The sequence below is a fragment of the Schistocerca gregaria genome, unplaced genomic scaffold (genome assembly GCF_023897955.1).
Source record: "Schistocerca gregaria isolate iqSchGreg1 unplaced genomic scaffold, iqSchGreg1.2 ptg000359l, whole genome shotgun sequence".
In the NCBI taxonomy this organism is placed as follows: Eukaryota; Metazoa; Arthropoda; class Insecta; order Orthoptera; family Acrididae; genus Schistocerca; species Schistocerca gregaria.
In genome coordinates this window covers 79,569-96,378 of record NW_026061817.1, presented here as the reverse complement: position 1 = coordinate 96,378, position 16,810 = coordinate 79,569, and the positions used below count along the sequence as shown (strand labels likewise).

At 51.1% G+C, this 16,810-nt stretch overlaps 28 non-coding genes across 28 annotated transcripts; all 28 read right to left on the bottom strand.

The window, feature by feature from the left end:
• Window positions 1–39: 39 nt before the first annotated feature.
• Trnas-aga (transfer RNA serine (anticodon AGA)) lies at window positions 40–121 on the bottom strand. The gene has a single exon. It is a non-coding gene; the product is annotated as a tRNA-Ser (tRNA).
• Window positions 122–265: 144 nt separating this feature from the next.
• Trnak-uuu (transfer RNA lysine (anticodon UUU)) lies at window positions 266–338 on the bottom strand. Its single transcript has one exon. It is a non-coding gene; the product is annotated as a tRNA-Lys (tRNA).
• A 275-nt stretch (window positions 339–613) lies between these two features.
• Window positions 614–685, bottom strand: Trnae-uuc (transfer RNA glutamic acid (anticodon UUC)). Its single transcript has one exon. It is a non-coding gene; the product is annotated as a tRNA-Glu (tRNA).
• A 323-nt stretch (window positions 686–1,008) lies between these two features.
• Trnam-cau (transfer RNA methionine (anticodon CAU)) lies at window positions 1,009–1,081 on the bottom strand. Its single transcript has one exon. It is a non-coding gene; the product is annotated as a tRNA-Met (tRNA).
• A 1,140-nt stretch (window positions 1,082–2,221) lies between these two features.
• Trnas-aga (transfer RNA serine (anticodon AGA)) lies at window positions 2,222–2,303 on the bottom strand. The gene has a single exon. It is a non-coding gene; the product is annotated as a tRNA-Ser (tRNA).
• A 144-nt stretch (window positions 2,304–2,447) lies between these two features.
• Window positions 2,448–2,526, bottom strand: Trnak-uuu (transfer RNA lysine (anticodon UUU)). The gene has a single exon. It is a non-coding gene; the product is annotated as a tRNA-Lys (tRNA).
• A 664-nt stretch (window positions 2,527–3,190) lies between these two features.
• Trnam-cau (transfer RNA methionine (anticodon CAU)) lies at window positions 3,191–3,263 on the bottom strand. Its single transcript has one exon. It is a non-coding gene; the product is annotated as a tRNA-Met (tRNA).
• A 1,140-nt stretch (window positions 3,264–4,403) lies between these two features.
• Window positions 4,404–4,485, bottom strand: Trnas-aga (transfer RNA serine (anticodon AGA)). The gene has a single exon. It is a non-coding gene; the product is annotated as a tRNA-Ser (tRNA).
• Window positions 4,486–4,629: 144 nt separating this feature from the next.
• On the bottom strand, window positions 4,630–4,708 carry Trnak-uuu (transfer RNA lysine (anticodon UUU)). The gene has a single exon. It is a non-coding gene; the product is annotated as a tRNA-Lys (tRNA).
• Window positions 4,709–5,372: 664 nt separating this feature from the next.
• Window positions 5,373–5,445, bottom strand: Trnam-cau (transfer RNA methionine (anticodon CAU)). The gene has a single exon. It is a non-coding gene; the product is annotated as a tRNA-Met (tRNA).
• A 1,141-nt stretch (window positions 5,446–6,586) lies between these two features.
• On the bottom strand, window positions 6,587–6,668 carry Trnas-aga (transfer RNA serine (anticodon AGA)). The gene has a single exon. It is a non-coding gene; the product is annotated as a tRNA-Ser (tRNA).
• Window positions 6,669–6,812: 144 nt separating this feature from the next.
• Window positions 6,813–6,891, bottom strand: Trnak-uuu (transfer RNA lysine (anticodon UUU)). The gene has a single exon. It is a non-coding gene; the product is annotated as a tRNA-Lys (tRNA).
• A 664-nt stretch (window positions 6,892–7,555) lies between these two features.
• Trnam-cau (transfer RNA methionine (anticodon CAU)) lies at window positions 7,556–7,628 on the bottom strand. Its single transcript has one exon. It is a non-coding gene; the product is annotated as a tRNA-Met (tRNA).
• A 1,141-nt stretch (window positions 7,629–8,769) lies between these two features.
• Trnas-aga (transfer RNA serine (anticodon AGA)) lies at window positions 8,770–8,851 on the bottom strand. The gene has a single exon. It is a non-coding gene; the product is annotated as a tRNA-Ser (tRNA).
• Window positions 8,852–8,995: 144 nt separating this feature from the next.
• Trnak-uuu (transfer RNA lysine (anticodon UUU)) lies at window positions 8,996–9,074 on the bottom strand. The gene has a single exon. It is a non-coding gene; the product is annotated as a tRNA-Lys (tRNA).
• A 269-nt stretch (window positions 9,075–9,343) lies between these two features.
• Window positions 9,344–9,415, bottom strand: Trnae-uuc (transfer RNA glutamic acid (anticodon UUC)). The gene has a single exon. It is a non-coding gene; the product is annotated as a tRNA-Glu (tRNA).
• A 323-nt stretch (window positions 9,416–9,738) lies between these two features.
• On the bottom strand, window positions 9,739–9,811 carry Trnam-cau (transfer RNA methionine (anticodon CAU)). Its single transcript has one exon. It is a non-coding gene; the product is annotated as a tRNA-Met (tRNA).
• A 1,434-nt stretch (window positions 9,812–11,245) lies between these two features.
• Trnas-aga (transfer RNA serine (anticodon AGA)) lies at window positions 11,246–11,327 on the bottom strand. The gene has a single exon. It is a non-coding gene; the product is annotated as a tRNA-Ser (tRNA).
• Window positions 11,328–11,471: 144 nt separating this feature from the next.
• Window positions 11,472–11,544, bottom strand: Trnak-uuu (transfer RNA lysine (anticodon UUU)). Its single transcript has one exon. It is a non-coding gene; the product is annotated as a tRNA-Lys (tRNA).
• A 275-nt stretch (window positions 11,545–11,819) lies between these two features.
• Window positions 11,820–11,891, bottom strand: Trnae-uuc (transfer RNA glutamic acid (anticodon UUC)). The gene has a single exon. It is a non-coding gene; the product is annotated as a tRNA-Glu (tRNA).
• A 323-nt stretch (window positions 11,892–12,214) lies between these two features.
• Trnam-cau (transfer RNA methionine (anticodon CAU)) lies at window positions 12,215–12,287 on the bottom strand. Its single transcript has one exon. It is a non-coding gene; the product is annotated as a tRNA-Met (tRNA).
• Window positions 12,288–13,720: 1,433 nt separating this feature from the next.
• Window positions 13,721–13,802, bottom strand: Trnas-aga (transfer RNA serine (anticodon AGA)). Its single transcript has one exon. It is a non-coding gene; the product is annotated as a tRNA-Ser (tRNA).
• Window positions 13,803–13,946: 144 nt separating this feature from the next.
• On the bottom strand, window positions 13,947–14,019 carry Trnak-uuu (transfer RNA lysine (anticodon UUU)). Its single transcript has one exon. It is a non-coding gene; the product is annotated as a tRNA-Lys (tRNA).
• Window positions 14,020–14,294: 275 nt separating this feature from the next.
• Window positions 14,295–14,366, bottom strand: Trnae-uuc (transfer RNA glutamic acid (anticodon UUC)). Its single transcript has one exon. It is a non-coding gene; the product is annotated as a tRNA-Glu (tRNA).
• Window positions 14,367–14,689: 323 nt separating this feature from the next.
• Window positions 14,690–14,764, bottom strand: Trnam-cau (transfer RNA methionine (anticodon CAU)). Its single transcript has one exon. It is a non-coding gene; the product is annotated as a tRNA-Met (tRNA).
• Window positions 14,765–16,025: 1,261 nt separating this feature from the next.
• Trnas-aga (transfer RNA serine (anticodon AGA)) lies at window positions 16,026–16,107 on the bottom strand. Its single transcript has one exon. It is a non-coding gene; the product is annotated as a tRNA-Ser (tRNA).
• Window positions 16,108–16,251: 144 nt separating this feature from the next.
• Trnak-uuu (transfer RNA lysine (anticodon UUU)) lies at window positions 16,252–16,324 on the bottom strand. Its single transcript has one exon. It is a non-coding gene; the product is annotated as a tRNA-Lys (tRNA).
• Window positions 16,325–16,599: 275 nt separating this feature from the next.
• Window positions 16,600–16,671, bottom strand: Trnae-uuc (transfer RNA glutamic acid (anticodon UUC)). Its single transcript has one exon. It is a non-coding gene; the product is annotated as a tRNA-Glu (tRNA).
• Between the last annotated feature and the right edge of the window lie 139 nt (window positions 16,672–16,810).

The window sequence follows — 16,810 nt, the reverse complement described above, 5'->3', positions numbered from 1 at the left end:
TCTGCTCCTTCTTCCAAAACAAAAAAAGAAAAAAACCAACGCGGTCGGTAGGACTCGAACCTACGCTCCCAGAGGGAATCTGATTTCTAGTCAGACGCCTTAACCACTCGGCCACGACTGCGTGGAGTAGAAGCACCCCTCGAAACGTGAAAAACCCAACCGATTGCGTCTGCGCAGAATGTTGACAGGAAACGAAAACCGTGCACTGATTACGGCAGGGCTACTATCGCTATGACACGAGCCATTACGGAAGCGTTAAAATCTTCGCCCGGACAGGGACTTGAACCCTGGACCCTTAGGTTAAAAGCCTAATGCTCTACCGACTGAGCTATTCGGGCTTTGGCTTGTTGTGGCTGGAGCTGCTTCAAGCAACGTGATTAACTGGAACGTGTGTGAAGGCTTCTGGCGCTACTGGCGACTCCACCGACTTCTCACTGACGCTGGTAGCAGCCCACAGCGGACCAGTGCCTCTTCTCCCTTTATTCCGGTGCTGACAGTAACTGCATCACGTGCCTGCTTTCCCCGATTACGTTCGGTTGAAGCTAAGGAAGAAGGGCAACCAACGACAGTTCGAAGGCCAAAACATAGAGCGTTGTTTGCGCAAACAGTTCCGTTCCGGTACCGGCAATCGAACCCGGGCCTCCTGGGTGAAAGCCAGGTATCCTAACCACTAGACCACACAGAACTTGCTTGAGAGCAGTGAGATTTATTCCGTCTCTTCTCGTATTTTGTGCTGAATCTGGACTCAGTGCTGTTCTCTGCTTGCGATCATATCTGCGCCTACAGACCGGCATGGCGCACAGTTCAAAATTGACTGTCCATTGCTGTGTGCATCGCATTTTGCTTGTAACAGGGGAGGAGAAATATCAAACTTGTTACGTCGTCATAATTGGAAGTAAACACTTTGACGCTGAGGAGTGCACTCCGTGTGGATAACGGACGGCAGTTAAGTACGTTCCCTAGCAACAGCAACGCCGTTAATGCAGTCATGATGTACAGAAAATTAAATGCCCCAGGTGAGGATCGAACTCACGACCTTAAGATTATGAAACTTACGCGCTACCTACTGCGCTACCGATGCACGCGGGAGACGACTTCCCAGGAAACTAGCTAAGCCTCACATATTAGAGACAGACAGTTTGCGCTTTCTGAACAATCTGTTGTCTTGCTACACGTACTGTCCCGACTCTCTAGATTAAACTGCAGCCGCAGCTATACAGCTATAAGGTCCTGAGGCTGACGCATCTCAAGCGAGCAATCCGCGTGGCAGCATTGTAGATAGAAGAGCAAAATAATGCATCCACCGGGAATCGAACCCGGGCCGCCCTCGTGGTGGCCGAGCATTCTACCACTTTTTTTTTGTTGTTCTCATTTTGTTCGTTGCAGTTGTTTGGGGGCGGTCGTCCGATGACGCCCGTTCAAGTTCATCGTTGACTCAGTCCTTCATTAGAGGGAGCAGATAACCCTCTGACCGAACACGCTGAGTTATCGTGCCGGCATACCTTAACATTAGGAGACTTAGGCACTACCTACTGCGCTACCGTGAAACAAACCACAGAGCCACAGATGCTCGACAAGCTATCCATGCAATACGAGCAGCTGTTGGCAGGGAAAGTGGGATTGCCACCCAGCGACGTCGAAAAAAGGGCTAAACTCGCGGAGTCCTCCACTACACTGCCTTAAAACGACCGCTCATCATTATCGTGTGAGTAACCTTGCGTCAGCGGCGACGAGTCTTGCCCAAAGACGTAGCGTGCTTGGAAGCGCTGCCCGAATGCGTGTGGATGCACCCTCCTACCTCGTAATGCGCCTGCAGCTCCTATAGCCGTGGGCCGCTGCCGGCGGGCGGGAAGCCGACACAGCGCGGCGTTGCGAGCAGCGGCACTGCAGTGGTGTTGTAATTATGAGCATAGTTTCCTTCCAAGCAGTTGATTCGGGTTCGATTCCCGGCCACCGCAAGTGGCGCTAATATTTCCCTATCATTATGTGGGCTCCTGCTGTTAAATTAACGTTTTTTTTTCGTCGTTGCACCACCCAGACCACCCTGTGGTATGTCCCGACTTGTCCCGACTTTGCTCGGCTGACGCGAAAGCTGACGCTTGGAAATCGCCCTTATGTAAAGGACAGGCACTATAGACGGCTGTGAGAGGTGAGGTGTGGCGGGTACCAAAACGCGATATTTTCTGCTCCTTCTTCCAAAACAAAAAAAGAAAAAAACCAACGCGGTCGGTAGGACTCGAACCTACGCTCCCAGAGGGAATCTGATTTCTAGTCAGACGCCTTAACCACTCGGCCACGACTGCGTGGAGGAGAAGCACCCCTCGAAACGTGAAAAACCCAACCGATTGCGTCTGCGCAGAATGTTGACAGGAAACGAAAACCGTGCACTGATTACGGCAGGGCTACTATCGCTATGACACGAGCCATTACGGAAGCGTTAAAATCTTCGCCCGGACAGGGACTTGAACCCTGGACCCTTAGGTTAAAAGCCTAATGCTCTACCGACTGAGCTCTTCTGGCTTGGGCTTGTTGTGGCTGGAGATGCTTCAAGCAACGTGATTAACTGGAATGTGTGTGAAGGCTTCTGGCGCTACTGGCGACTCCACCGACTTCTCACTGACGCTGGTAGCAGCCCACAGCGGACCAGTGCCTCTTCTCCCTTTATTCCGGTGCTGACAGTAACTGCATCACGTGCCTGCTTTCCCCGATTACGTTCGGTTGAAGCTAAGGAAGAAGGGCAACCAACGACAGTTCGAAGGCCAAAACATAGAGCGTTGTTTGCGCAAACAGTTCCGTTCCGGTACCGGCAATCGAACCCGGCCCTCCTGGGTGAAAGCCAGGTATCCTAACCACTAGACCACACAGAACTTGCTTGAGAACAGTGAGATTTATTCCGTCTCTTCTCGTATTTTGTGCTGAATCTGGACTCAGTGCTGTTCTCTGCTTGCGATCATATCTGCGCCTACAGACCGGCATGGCGCACAGTTCAAAATTGACTGTCCATTGCTGTGTGCATCGCATTTTGCTTGTAACAGGGGAGGAGAAATATCAAAGTTGTTACGTCGTCATAATTGGAAGTAAACATTTTGACGCTGAGGAGTGCACTCCGTGTGGATAACGGACGGCAGTTAAGTACGTTCCCTAGCAACAGCAACGCCGTTAATGCAGTCATGATGTACAGAAAATTAAATGCCCCAGGTGAGGATCGAACTCACGACCTTAAGATTATGAAACTTACGCGCTACCTACTGCGCTACCGATGCACGCGGGAGACGACTTCCCAGGAAACTAGCTAAGCCTCACATATTAGAGACAGACAGTTTGCGCTTTCTGAACAATCTGTTGTCTTGCTACACGTACTGTCCCGACTCTCTAGATTAAACTGCAGCCGCAGCTATACAGCTATAAGGTCCTGAGTCTGACGCATCTCAAGCGAGCAATCCGCGTGGCAGCATTGTAGATAGAAGAGCAAAATAATGCATCCACCGGGAATCGAACCCGGGCCGCCCTCGTGGTGGCCGAGCATTCTACCACTTTTTTTTTGTTGTTCTCATTTTGTTCGTTGCAGTTGTTTGGGGGCGGACGTCCGATGACGCCCGTTCAAGTTCATCGTTGACTCAGTCCTTCATTAGAGGGAGCAGATAACCCTCTGACCGAACACGCTGAGTTATCGTGCCGGCATACCTTAACATTATGAGACTTAGGCACTACCTACTGCGCTACCGAGACACAAACCACAGAGCCACAGATGCTCGACAAGCTATCCATGCAATACGAGCAGCTGTTGGCAGGGAAAGTGGGATTGCCACCCAGCGACGTCGAAAAAAGGGCTAAACTCGCGGAGTCCTCCACTACACTGCCTTAAAAAGACCGCTCATCATTATCGTGTGAGTAACCTTGCGTCAGCGGCGACGAGTCTTGCCCAAAGACGTAGCGTGCTTGGAGGCGCTGCCCGAATGCGTGTGGATGCACCCTCCTACCTCGTAATGCGCCTGCAGCTCCTATAGCCGTGGGCCGCTGCCGGCGGGCGGGAAGCCGACACAGCGCGGCGTTGCGAGCAGCGGCACTGCGGTGGTGTTGTAATTATGAGCATAGTTTCCTTCCAAGCAGTTGATTCGGGTTCGATTCCCGGCCACCGCAAGTGGCGCTAATATTTCCCTATCTTTATGTGGGCTCCTGCTGTTAAATTAACGTTTTTTTTTCGTCGTTGCACCACCCAGACCATCCTGTGGTATGTCCCGACTTGTCCCGACTTTGCTCGGCTGACGCGAAAGCTGACGCTTGGAAATCGCCCTTATGTAAAGGACAGGCACTATAGACGGCTGTGAGAGGTGAGGTGTGGCGGGTACCAAAACGCGATATTTTCTGCTCCTTCTTCCAAAACAAAAAAAGAAAAAAACCAACGCAGTCGGTAGGACTCGAACCTACGCTCCCAGAGGGAATCTGATTTCTAGTCAGACGCCTTAACCACTCGGCCATGACTGCTTGTAGGAGAAGCACCCCTCGAAACGTGAAAAACCCAACCGATTGCGTCTGCGCAGAATGTTGACAGGAAACGAAAACCGTGCACTGATTACGGCAGGGCTACTATCGCTATGACACGAGCCATTACGGAAGCGTTAAAATCTTCGCCCGGACAGGGACTTGAACCCTGGACCCTTAGGTTAAAAGCCTAATGCTCTACCGACTGAGCTCTTCTGGCTTGGGCTTGTTGTGGCTGGAGCTGCTTCAAGCAACGTGATTAACTGGAACGTGTGTGAAGGCTTCTGGCGCTACTGGCGACTCCACCGACTTCTCACTGACGCTGGTAGCAGCCCACAGCGGACCAGTGCCTCTTCTCCCTTTATTCCGGTGCTGACAGTAACTGCATCACGTGCCTGCTTTCCCCGATTACGTTCGGTTGAAGCTAAGGAAGAAGGGCAACCAACGACAGTTCGAAGGCCAAAACATAGAGCGTTGTTTGCGCAAACAGTTCCGTTCCGGTACCGGCAATCGAAGCCGGGCCGCCTGGGTGAAAGCCAGGTATCCTAACCACTAGACCACACAGAACTTGCTTGAGAACAGTGAGATTTATTCCGTCTCTTCTCGTATTTTGTGCTGAATCTGGACTCAGTGCTGTTCTCTGCTTGCGATCATATCTGCGCCTACAGACCGGCATGGCGCACAGTTCAAAATTGACTGTCCATTGCTGTGTGCATCGCATTTTGCTTGTAACAGGGGAGGAGAAATATCAAACTTGTTACGTCGTCATAATTGGAAGTAAACATTTTGACGCTGAGGAGTGCACTCCGTGTGGATAACGGACGGCAGTTAAGTACGTTCCCTAGCAACAGCAACGCCGTTAATGCAGTCATGATGTACAGAAAATTAAATGCCCCAGGTGAGGATCGAACTCACGACCTTAAGATTATGAGACTTACGCGCTACCTACTGCGCTACCGATGCACGCGGGAGACGACTTCCCAGGAAACTAGCTAAGCCTCACATATTAGAGACAGACAGTTTGCGCTTTCTGAACAATCTGTTGTCTTGCTACACGTACTGTCCCGACTCTCTAGATTAAACTGCAGCCGCAGCTATACAGCTATAAGGTCCTGAGGCTGACGCATCTCAAGCGAGCAATCCGCGTGGCAGCATTGTAGATAGAAGAGCAAAATAATGCATCCACCGGGCATCGAACCCGGGCCGCCCTCGTGGTGGCCGAGCATTCTACCACTTTTTTTTTGTTGTTCTCATTTTGTTCGTTGCAGTTGTTTGGGGGCGGACGTCCGATGACGCCCGTTCAAGTTCATCGTTGACTCAGTCCTTCATTAGAGGGAGCAGATAACCCTCTGACCGAACACGCTGAGTTATCGTGCCGGCATACCTTAACATTATGAGACTTAGGCACTACCTACTGCGCTACCGAGACACAAACCACAGAGCCACAGATGCTCGACAAGCTATCCATGCAATACGAGCAGCTGTTGGCAGGGAAAGTGGGATTGCCACCCAGCGACGTCGAAAAAAGGGCTAAACTCGCGGAGTCCTCCACTACACTGCCTTAAAAAGACCGCTCATCATTATCGTGTGAGTAACCTTGCGTCAGCGGCGACGAGTCTTGCCCAAAGACGTAGCGTGCTTGGAGGCGCTGCCCGAATGCGTGTGGATGCACCCTCCTACCTCGTAATGCGCCTGCAGCTCCTATAGCCGTGGGCCGCTGCCGGCGGGCGGGAAGCCGACACAGCGCGGCGTTGCGAGCAGCGGCACTGCGGTGGTGTTGTAATTATGAGCATAGTTTCCTTCCAAGCAGTTGATTCGGGTTCGATTCCCGGCCACCGCAAGTGGCGCTAATATTTCCCTATCTTTATGTGGGCTCCTGCTGTTAAATTAACGTTTTTTTTTTCGTCGTTGCACCACCCAGACCATCCTGTGGTATGTCCCGACTTGTCCCGACTTTGCTCGGCTGACGCGAAAGCTGACGCTTGGAAATCGCCCTTATGTAAAGGACAGGCACTATAGACGGCTGTGAGAGGTGAGGTGTGGCGGGTACCAAAACGCGATATTTTCTGCTCCTTCTTCCAAAACAAAAAAAGAAAAAAACCAACGCAGTCGGTAGGACTCGAACCTACGCTCCCAGAGGGAATCTGATTTCTAGTCAGACGCCTTAACCACTCGGCCACGACTGCTTGTAGGAGAAGCACCCCTCGAAACGTGAAAAACCCAACCGATTGCGTCTGCGCAGAATGTTGACAGGAAACGAAAACCGTGCACTGATTACGGCAGGGCTACTATCGCTATGACACGAGCCATTACGGAAGCGTTAAAATCTTCGCCCGGACAGGGACTTGAACCCTGGACCCTTAGGTTAAAAGCCTAATGCTCTACCGACTGAGCTCTTCTGGCTTGGGCTTGTTGTGGCTGGAGCTGCTTCAAGCAACGTGATTAACTGGAACGTGTGTGAAGGCTTCTGGCGCTACTGGCGACTCCACCGACTTCTCACTGACGCTGGTAGCAGCCCACAGCGGACCAGTGCCTCTTCTCCCTTTATTCCGGTGCTGACAGTAACTGCATCACGTGCCTGCTTTCCCCGATTACGTTCGGTTGAAGCTAAGGAAGAAGGGCAACCAACGACAGTTCGAAGGCCAAAACATAGAGCGTTGTTTGCGCAAACAGTTCCGTTCCGGTACCGGCAATCGAAGCCGGGCCGCCTGGGTGAAAGCCAGGTATCCTAACCACTAGACCACACAGAACTTGCTTGAGAACAGTGAGATTTATTCCGTCTCTTCTCGTATTTTGTGCTGAATCTGGACTCAGTGCTGTTCTCTGCTTGCGATCATATCTGCGCCTACAGACCGGCATGGCGCACAGTTCAAAATTGACTGTCCATTGCTGTGTGCATCGCATTTTGCTTGTAACAGGGGAGGAGAAATATCAAACTTGTTACGTCGTCATAATTGGAAGTAAACATTTTGACGCTGAGGAGTGCACTCCGTGTGGATAACGGACGACAGTTAAGTACGTTCCCTAGCAACAGCAACGCCGTTAATGCAGTCATGATGTACAGAAAATTAAATGCCCCAGGTGAGGATCGAACTCACGACCTTAAGATTATGAGACTTACGCGCTACCTACTGCGCTACCGATGCACGCGGGAGACGACTTCCCAGGAAACTAGCTAAGCCTCACATATTAGAGACAGACAGTTTGCGCTTTCTGAACAATCTGTTGTCTTGCTACACGTACTGTCCCGACTCTCTAGATTAAACTGCAGCCGCAGCTATACAGCTATAAGGTCCTGAGGCTGACGCATCTCAAGCGAGCAATCCGCGTGGCAGCATTGTAGATAGAAGAGCAAAATAATGCATCCACCGGGAATCGAACACGGGCCGCCCTCGTGGTGGCCGAGCATTCTACCACTTTTTTTTTTGTTGTTCTCATTTTGTTCGTTGCAGTTGTTTGGGGGCGGACGTCCGATGACGCCCGTTCAAGTTCATCGTTGACTCAGTCCTTCATTAGAGGGAGCAGATAACCCTCTGACCGAACACGCTGAGTTATCGTGCCGGCATACCTTAACATTATGAGACTTAGGCACTACCTACTGCGCTACCGAGACACAAACCACAGAGCCACAGATGCTCGACAAGCTATCCATGCAATACGAGCAGCTGTTGGCAGGGAAAGTGGGATTGCCACCCAGCGACGTCGAAAAAAGGGCTAAACTCGCGGAGTCCTCCACTACACTGCCTTAAAAAGACCGCTCATCATTATCGTGTGAGTAACCTTGCGTCAGCGGCGACGAGTCTTGCCCAAAGACGTAGCGTGCTTGGAGGCGCTGCCCGAATGCGTGTGGATGCACCCTCCTACCTCGTAATGCGCCTGCAGCTCCTATAGCCGTGGGCCGCTGCCGGCGGGCGGGAAGCCGACACAGCGCGGCGTTGCGAGCAGCGGCACTGCAGTGGTGTTGTAATTATGAGCATAGTTTCCATCCAAGCAGTTGATTCGGGTTCGATTCCCGGCCACCGCAAGTGGCGCTAATATTTCCCTATCTTTATGTGAGTTCCTGCTGTTAAATTAACGTTTTTTTTTCGTCGTTGCACCACCCAGACCATCCTGTGGTATGTCCCGACTTGTCCCGACTTTTCTCGGCTGACGCGAAAGCTGACGCTTGGAAATCGCCCTTATGTAAAGGACAGGCACTATAGACGGCTGTGAGAGGTGAGGTGTGGCGGGTACCAAAACGCGATATTTTCTGCTCCTTCTTCCAAAACAAAAAAAGAAAAAAACCAACGCAGTCGGTAGGACTCGAACCTACACTCCCAGAGGGAATCTGATTTCTAGTCAGACGCCTTAACCACTCGGCCACGACTGCTTGTAGGAGAAACACCCCTCGAAACGTGAAAAACCCAACCGATTGCGTCTGCGCAGAATGTTGACAGGAAACGAAAACCGTGCACTGATTACGGCAGGGCTACTATCGCTATGACACGAGCCATTACGGAAGCGTTAAAATCTTCGCCCGGACAGGGACTTGAACCCTGGACCCTTAGGTTAAAAGCCTAATGCTCTACCGACTGAGCTCTTCTGGCTTGGGCTTGTTGTGGCTGGAGCTGCTTCAAGCAACGTGATTAACTGGAACGTGTGTGAAGGCTTCTGGCGCTACTGGCGACTCCACCGACTTCTCACTGACGCTGGTAGCAGCCCACAGCGGACCAGTGCCTCTTCTCCCTTTATTCCGGTGCTGACAGTAACTGCATCACGTGCCTGCTTTCCCCGATTACGTTCGGTTGAAGCTAAGGAAGAAGGGCAACCAACGACAGTTCGAAGGCCAAAACATAGAGCGTTGTTTGCGCAAACAGTTCCGTTCCGGTACCGGCAATCGAACCCGGGCCTCCTGGGTGAAAGCCAGGTATCCTAACCACTAGACCACACAGAACTTGCTTGAGAACAGTGAGATTTATTCCGTCTCTTCTCGTATTTTGTGCTGAATCTGGACTCAGTGCTGTTCTCTGCTTGCGATCATATCTGCGCCTACAGACCGGCATGGCGCACAGTTCAAAATTGACTGTCCATTGCTGTGTGCATCGCATTTTGCTTGTAACAGGGGAGGAGAAATATCAAACTTGTTACGTCGTCATAATTGGAAGTAAACATTTTGACGCTGAGGAGTGCACTCCGTGTGGATAACGGACGACAGTTAAGTACGTTCCCTAGCAACAGCAACGCCGTTAATGCAGTCATGATGTACAGAAAATTAAATGCCCCAGGTGAGGATCGAACTCACGACCTTAAGATTATGAGACTTACGCGCTACCTACTGCGCTACCGATGCACGCGGGAGACGACTTCCCAGGGAACTAGCTAAGCCTCACATATTAGAGACAGACAGTTTGCGCTTTCTGAACAATCTGTTGTCTTGCTACACGTACTGTCCCGACTCTCTAGATTAAACTGCAGCCGCAGCTATACAGCTATAAGGTCCTGAGGCTGACGCATCTCAAGCGAGCAATCCGCGTGGCAGCATTGTAGATAGAAGAGCAAAATAATGCATCCACCGGGAATCGAACCCGGGCCGCCCTCGTGGTGGCCGAGCATTCTACCACTTTTTTTTTTTGTTGTTCTCATTTTGTTCGTTGCAGTTGTTTGGGGGCGGACGTCCGATGACGCCCGTTCAAGTTCATCGTTGACTCAGTCCTTCATTAGAGGGAGCAGATAACCCTCTGACCGAACACGCTGAGTTATCGTGCCGGCATACCTTAACATTATGAGACTTAGGCACTACCTACTGCGCTACCGAGACACAAACCACAGAGCCACAGATGCTCGACAAGCTATCCATGCAATACGAGCAGCTGTTGGCAGGGAAAGTGGGATTGCCACCCAGCGACGTCGAAAAAAGGGCTAAACTCGCGGAGTCCTCCACTACACTGCCTTAAAACGACCGCTCATCATTATCGTGTGAGTAACCTTGCGTCAGCGGCGACGAGTCTTGCCCAAAGACGTAGCGTGCTTGGAGGCGCTGCCCGAATGCGTGTGGATGCACCCTCCTACCTCGTAATGCGCCTGCAGCTCCTATAGCCGTGGGCCGCTGCCGGCGGGCGGGAAGCCGACACAGCGCGGCGTTGCGAGCAGCGGCACTGCAGTGGTGTTGTAATTATGAGCATAGTTTCCTTCCAAGCAGTTGATTCGGGTTCGATTCCCGGCCACCGCAAGTGGCGCTAATATTTCCCTATCATTATGTGGGCTCCTGCTGTTAAATTAACGTTTTTTTTTCGTCGTTGCACCACCCAGACCATCCTGTGGTATGTCCCGACTTGTCCCGACTTTGCTCGGCTGATGCGAAAGCTGACGCTTGGAAATCGCCCTTATGTAAAGGACAGGCACTATAGACGGCTGTGAGAGGTGAGGTGTGGCGGGTACCAAAACGCGATATTTTCTGCTCCTTCTGCCAAAACAAAAAAAGAAAAAAACCGACGCACTCCGTAAGACTTTTTTATATTCTTCTTTTTGCTTGTTCATCCTATTTTTCCCATTTTTTCGATTTTTAAATTAAGGTTTTGTTTCGTCGTTGCACCACCCAGACCATCCTGTAGTATGTCCCGACTTGTCCCGACTTTTCTCGGCTGACGCGAAAGCTGACGCTTGGAAATCGCCCTTATGTAAAGGACAGGCACTATAAACGGCTGTGAGAGGTGAGGTGTGGCGAGGTACCAAAACGGGATATTTTCTGCTCCTTCTTCCAAAACAAAAAAAGAAAAAAGACCAACGCAGTCGGTAGGACTCGAACCTACGCTCCCAGAGGGAATCTGATTTCTAGTCAGACGCCTTAACCACTCGGCCACGACTGCTTGTAGGAGAAACACCCCTCGAAACGTGAAAAACCCAACCGATTGCGTCTGCGCAGAATGTTGACAGGAAACGAAAACCGTGCACTGATTACGGCAGGGCTACTATCGCTATGACACGAGCCATTACGGAAGCGTTAAAATCTTCGCCCGGACAGGGACTTGAACCCTGGACCCTTAGGTTAAAAGCCTAATGCTCTACCGACTGAGCTCTTCGGGCTTGGGCTTGTTGTGGCTGGAGCTGCTTCAAGCAACGTGATTAACTGGAACGTGTGTGAAGGCTTCTGGCGCTACTGGCGACTCCACCGACTTCTCACTGACGCTGGTAGCAGCCCACAGCGGACCAGTGCCTCTTCTCCCTTTATTCCGGTGCTGACAGTAACTGCATCACGTGCCTGCTTTCCCCGATTACGTTCGGTTGAAGCTAAGGAAGAAGGGCAACCAACGACAGTTCGAAGGCCAAAACATAGAGCGTTGTTTGCGCAAACAGTTCCGTTCCGGTACCGGCAATCGAACCCGGGCCTCCTGGGTGAAAGCCAGGTATCCTAACCACTAGACCACACAGAACTTGCTTGAGAACAGTGAGATTTATTCCGTCTCTTCTCGTATTTTGTGCTGAATCTGGACTCAGTGCTGTTCTCTGCTTGCGATCATATCTGCGCCTACAGACCGGCATGGCGCACAGTTCAAAATTGACTGTCCATTGCTGTGTGCATCGCATTTTGCTTGTAACAGGGGAGGAGAAATATCAAACTTGTTACGTCGTCATAATTGGAAGTAAACATTTTGACGCTGAGGAGTGCACTCCGTGTGGATAACGGACGACAGTTAAGTACGTTCCCTAGCAACAGCAACGCCGTTAATGCAGTCATGATGTACAGAAAATTAAATGCCCCAGGTGAGGATCGAACTCACGACCTTAAGATTATGAGACTTACGCGCTACCTACTGCGCTACCGATGCACGCGGGAGACGACTTCCCAGGAAACTAGCTAAGCCTCACATATTAGAGACAGACAGTTTGCGCTTTCTGAACAATCTGTTGTCTTGCTACACGTACTGTCCCGACTCTCTAGATTAAACTGCAGCCGCAGCTATACAGCTATAAGGTCCTGAGGCTGACGCATCTCAAGCGAGCAATCCGCGTGGCAGCATTGTAGCCAGAAGAGCAAAATAATGCATCCACCGGGAATCGAACCCGGGCCGCCCTCGTGGTGGCCGAGCATTCTACCACTTTTTTTTTGTTGTTCTCATTTTGTTCGTTGCAGTTGTTTGGGGGCGGACGTCCGATGACGCCCGTTCAAGTTCATCGTTGACTCAGTCCTTCATTAGAGGGAGCAGATAACCCTCTGACCGAACACGCTGAGTTATCGTGCCGGCATACCTTAACATTATGAGACTTAGGCACTACCTACTGCGCTACCGAGACACAAACCACAGAGCCACAGATGCTCGACAAGCTATCCATGCAATACGAGCAGCTGTTGGCAGGGAAAGTGGAATTGCCACCCAGCGACGTCGAAAAAAGGGCTAAACTCGCGGAGTCCTCCACTACACTGCCTTAAAAAGACCGCTCATCATTATCGTGTGAGTAACCTTGCGTCAGCGGCGACGAGTCTTGCCAAAAAGACGTAGCGTGCTTGGAGGCGCTGCCCGAATGCGTGTGGATGCACCCTCCTACCTCGTAATGCGCCTGCAGCTCCTATAGCCGTGGACCGCTGCCGGCGGGCGGGAAGCCGACACAGCGCGGCGTTGCGAGCAGCGGCACTGCAGTGGTATTGTAATTATGAGCATAGTTTCCTTCCAAGCAGTTGATTCGGGTTCGATTCCCGGCCACCGCAAGTGGCGCTAATATTTCCCTATCATTATGTGGGCTCCTGCTGTTAAATTAACGTTTTTTTTTTCGTCGTTGCACCACCCAGACCATCCTGTGGTATGTCCCGACTTGTCCCGACTTTGCTCGGCTGACGCGAAAGCTGACGCTTGGAAATCGCCCTTATGTAAAGGACAGGCACTATAGACGGCTGTGAGAGGTGAGGTGTGGCGGGTACCAAAACGCGATATTTTCTGCTCCTTCTGCCAAAACAAAAAAAGAAAAAAACCGACGCACTCCGTAAGACTTTTTTATATTCTTCTTTTTGCTTGTTCATCCTATTTTTCCCATTTTTTCGATTTTTAAATTAAGGTTTTGTTTCGTCGTTGCACCACCCAGACCATCCTGTAGTATGTCCCGACTTGTCCCGACTTTTCTCGGCTGACGCGAAAGCTGACGCTTGGAAATCGCCCTTATGTAAAGGACAGGCACTATAAACGGCTGTGAGAGGTGAGGTGTGGCGAGGTACCAAAACGGGATATTTTCTGCTCCTTCTTCCAAAACAAAAAAAGAAAAAAACCAACGCAGTCGGTAGGACTCGAACCTACGCTCCCAGAGAGAATCTGATTTCTAGTCAGACGCCTTAACCACTCGGCCACGACTGCTTGTAGGAGAAGCACCCCTCGAAACGTGAAAAACCCAACCGATTGCGTCTGCGCAGAATGTTGACAGGAAACGAAAACCGTGCACTGATTACGGCAGGGCTACTATCGCTATGACACGAGCCATTACGGAAGCGTTAAAATCTTCGCCCGGACAGGGACTTGAACCCTGGACCCTTAGGTTAAAAGCCTAATGCTCTACCGACTGAGCTATTCGGGCTTGGGCTTGTTGTGGCTGGAGCTGCTTCAAGCAACGTGATTAACTGGAACGTGTGTGAAGGCTTCTGGCGCTACTGGCGACTCCACCGACTTCTCACTGACGCTGGTAGCAGCCCACAGCGGACCAGTGCCTCTTCTCCCTTTATTCCGGTGCTGACAGTAACTGCATCACGTGCCTGCTTTCCCCGATTACGTTCGGTTGAAGCTAAGGAAGAAGGGCAACCAACGACAGTTCGAAGGCCAAAACATAGAGCGTTGTTTGCGCAAACAGTTCCGTTCCGGTACCGGCAATCGAACCCGGGCCTCCTGGGTGAAAGCCAGGTATCCTAACCACTAGACCACACAGAACTTGCTTGAGAACAGTGAGATTTATTCCGTCTCTTCTCGTATTTTGTGCTGAATCTGGACTCAGTGCTGTTCTCTGCTTGCGATCATATCTGCGCCTACAGACCGGCATGGCGCACAGTTCAAAATTGACTGTCCATTGCTGTGTGCATCGCATTTTGCTTGTAACAGGGGAGGAGAAATATCAAACTTGTTACGTCGTCATAATTGGAAGTAAACATTTTGACGCTGAGGAGTGCACTCCGTGTGGATAACGGACGACAGTTAAGTACGTTCCCTAGCAACAGCAACGCCGTTAATGCAGTCATGATGTACAGAAAATTAAATGCCCCAGGTGAGGATCGAACTCACGACCTTAAGATTATGAGACTTACGCGCTACCTACTGCGCTACCGATGGACGCGGGAGACGACTTCCCAGGAAACTAGCTAAGCCTCACATATTAGAGACAGACAGTTTGCGCTTTCTGAACAATCTGTTGTCTTGCTACACGTACTGTCCCGACTCTCTAGATTAAACTGCGGCCGCAGCTATACAGCTATAAGGTCCTGAGGCTGACGCATCTAAAGCGAGCAATCCGCGTGGCAGCATTGTAGCCAGAAGAGCAAAATAATGCATCCACCGGGAATCGAACCCGGGCCGCCCTCGTGGTGGCCGAGCATTCTACCACTTTTTTTTTGTTGTTCTCATTTTGTTCGTTGCAGTTGTTTGGGGGCGGACGTCCGATGACGCCCGTTCAAGTTCATCGTTGACTCAGTCCTTCATTAGAGGGAGCAGATAACCCTCTGACCGAACACGCTGAGTTATCGTGCCGGCATACCTTAACATTATGAGACTTAGGCACTACCTACTGCGCTACCGAGACACAAACCACAGAGCCACAGATGCTCGACAAGCTATCCATGCAATACGAGCAGCTGTTGGCAGGGAAAGTGGGATTGCCACCCAGCGACGTCGAAAAAAGGGCTAAACTCGCGGAGTCCTCCACTACACTGCCTTAAAAAGACCGCTCATCATTATCGTGTGAGTAACCTTGCGTCAGCGGCGACGAGTCTTGCCCAAAGACGTAGCGTGCTTGGAGGCGCTGCCCGAATGCGTGTGGATGCACCCTCCTACCTCGTAATGCGCCTGCAGCTCCTATAGCCGTGGGCCGCTGCCGGCGGGCGGGAAGCCGACACAGCGCGGCGTTGCGAGCAGCGGCACTGCAGTGGTGTTGTAATTATGAGCATAGTTTCCTTCCAAGCAGTTGATTCGGGTTCGATTCCCGGCCACCGCAAGTGGCGCTAATATTTCCCTATCATTATGTGGGCTCCTGCTGTTAAATTAACGTTTTTTTTTCGTCGTTGCACCACCCAGACCATCCTGTGGGGCGCACTCCGTAAGACTTTTTTATATTCTTCTTTTTGCTTTTTCATCCTATTTTTCCCATTTTTTCGATTTTTAAATTAAGGTTTTGTTTCGTCGTTGCACCACCCAGACCATCCTGTAGTATGTCCCGACTTGTCCCGACTTTTCTCGGCTGACGCGAAAGCTGACGCTTGGAAATCGCCCTTATGTAAAGGACAGGCACTATAAACGGCTGTGAGAGGTGAGGTGTGGCGAGGTACCAAAAACGGGATATTTTCTGCTCCTTCTTCCAAAACAAAAAAAGAAAAAAACCAACGCAGTCGGTAGGACTCGAACCTACGCTCCCAGAGAGAATCTGATTTCTAGTCAGACGCCTTAACCACTCGGCCACGACTGCTTGTAGGAGAAGCACCCCTCGAAACGTGAAAAACCCAACCGATTGCGTCTGCGCAGAATGTTGACAGGAAACGAAAACCGTGCACTGATTACGGCAGGGCTACTATCGCTATGACACGAGCCATTACGGAAGCGTTAATATCTTCGCCCGGACAGGGACTTGAACCCTGGACCCTTAGGTTAAAAGCCTAATGCTCTACCGACTGAGCTATTCGGGCTTGGGCTTGTTGTGGCTGGAGCTGCTTCAAGCAACGTGATTAACTGGAACGTGTGTGAAGGCTTCTGGCGCTACTGGCGACTCCACCGACTTCTCACTGACGCTGGTAGCAGCCCACAGCGGACCAGTGCCTCTTCTCCCTTTATTCCGGTGCTGACAGTAACTGCATCACGTGCCTGCTTTCCCCGATTACGTTCGGTTGAAGCTAAGGAAGAAGGGCAACCAACGACAGTTCGAAGGCCAAAACATAGAGCGTTGTTTGCGCAAACAGTTCCGTTCCGGTACCGGCAATCGAACCCGGGCCTCCTGGGTGAAAGCCAGGTATCCTAACCACTAGACCACACAGAACTTGCTTGAGAACAGTGAGATTTATTCCGTCTCTTCTCGTATTTTGTGCTGAATCTGGACTCAGTGCTGTTCTCTGCTTGCGATCATATCTGCGCCTACAGACCGGCATGGCGCACAGTTCAAAATTGACTGTCCATTG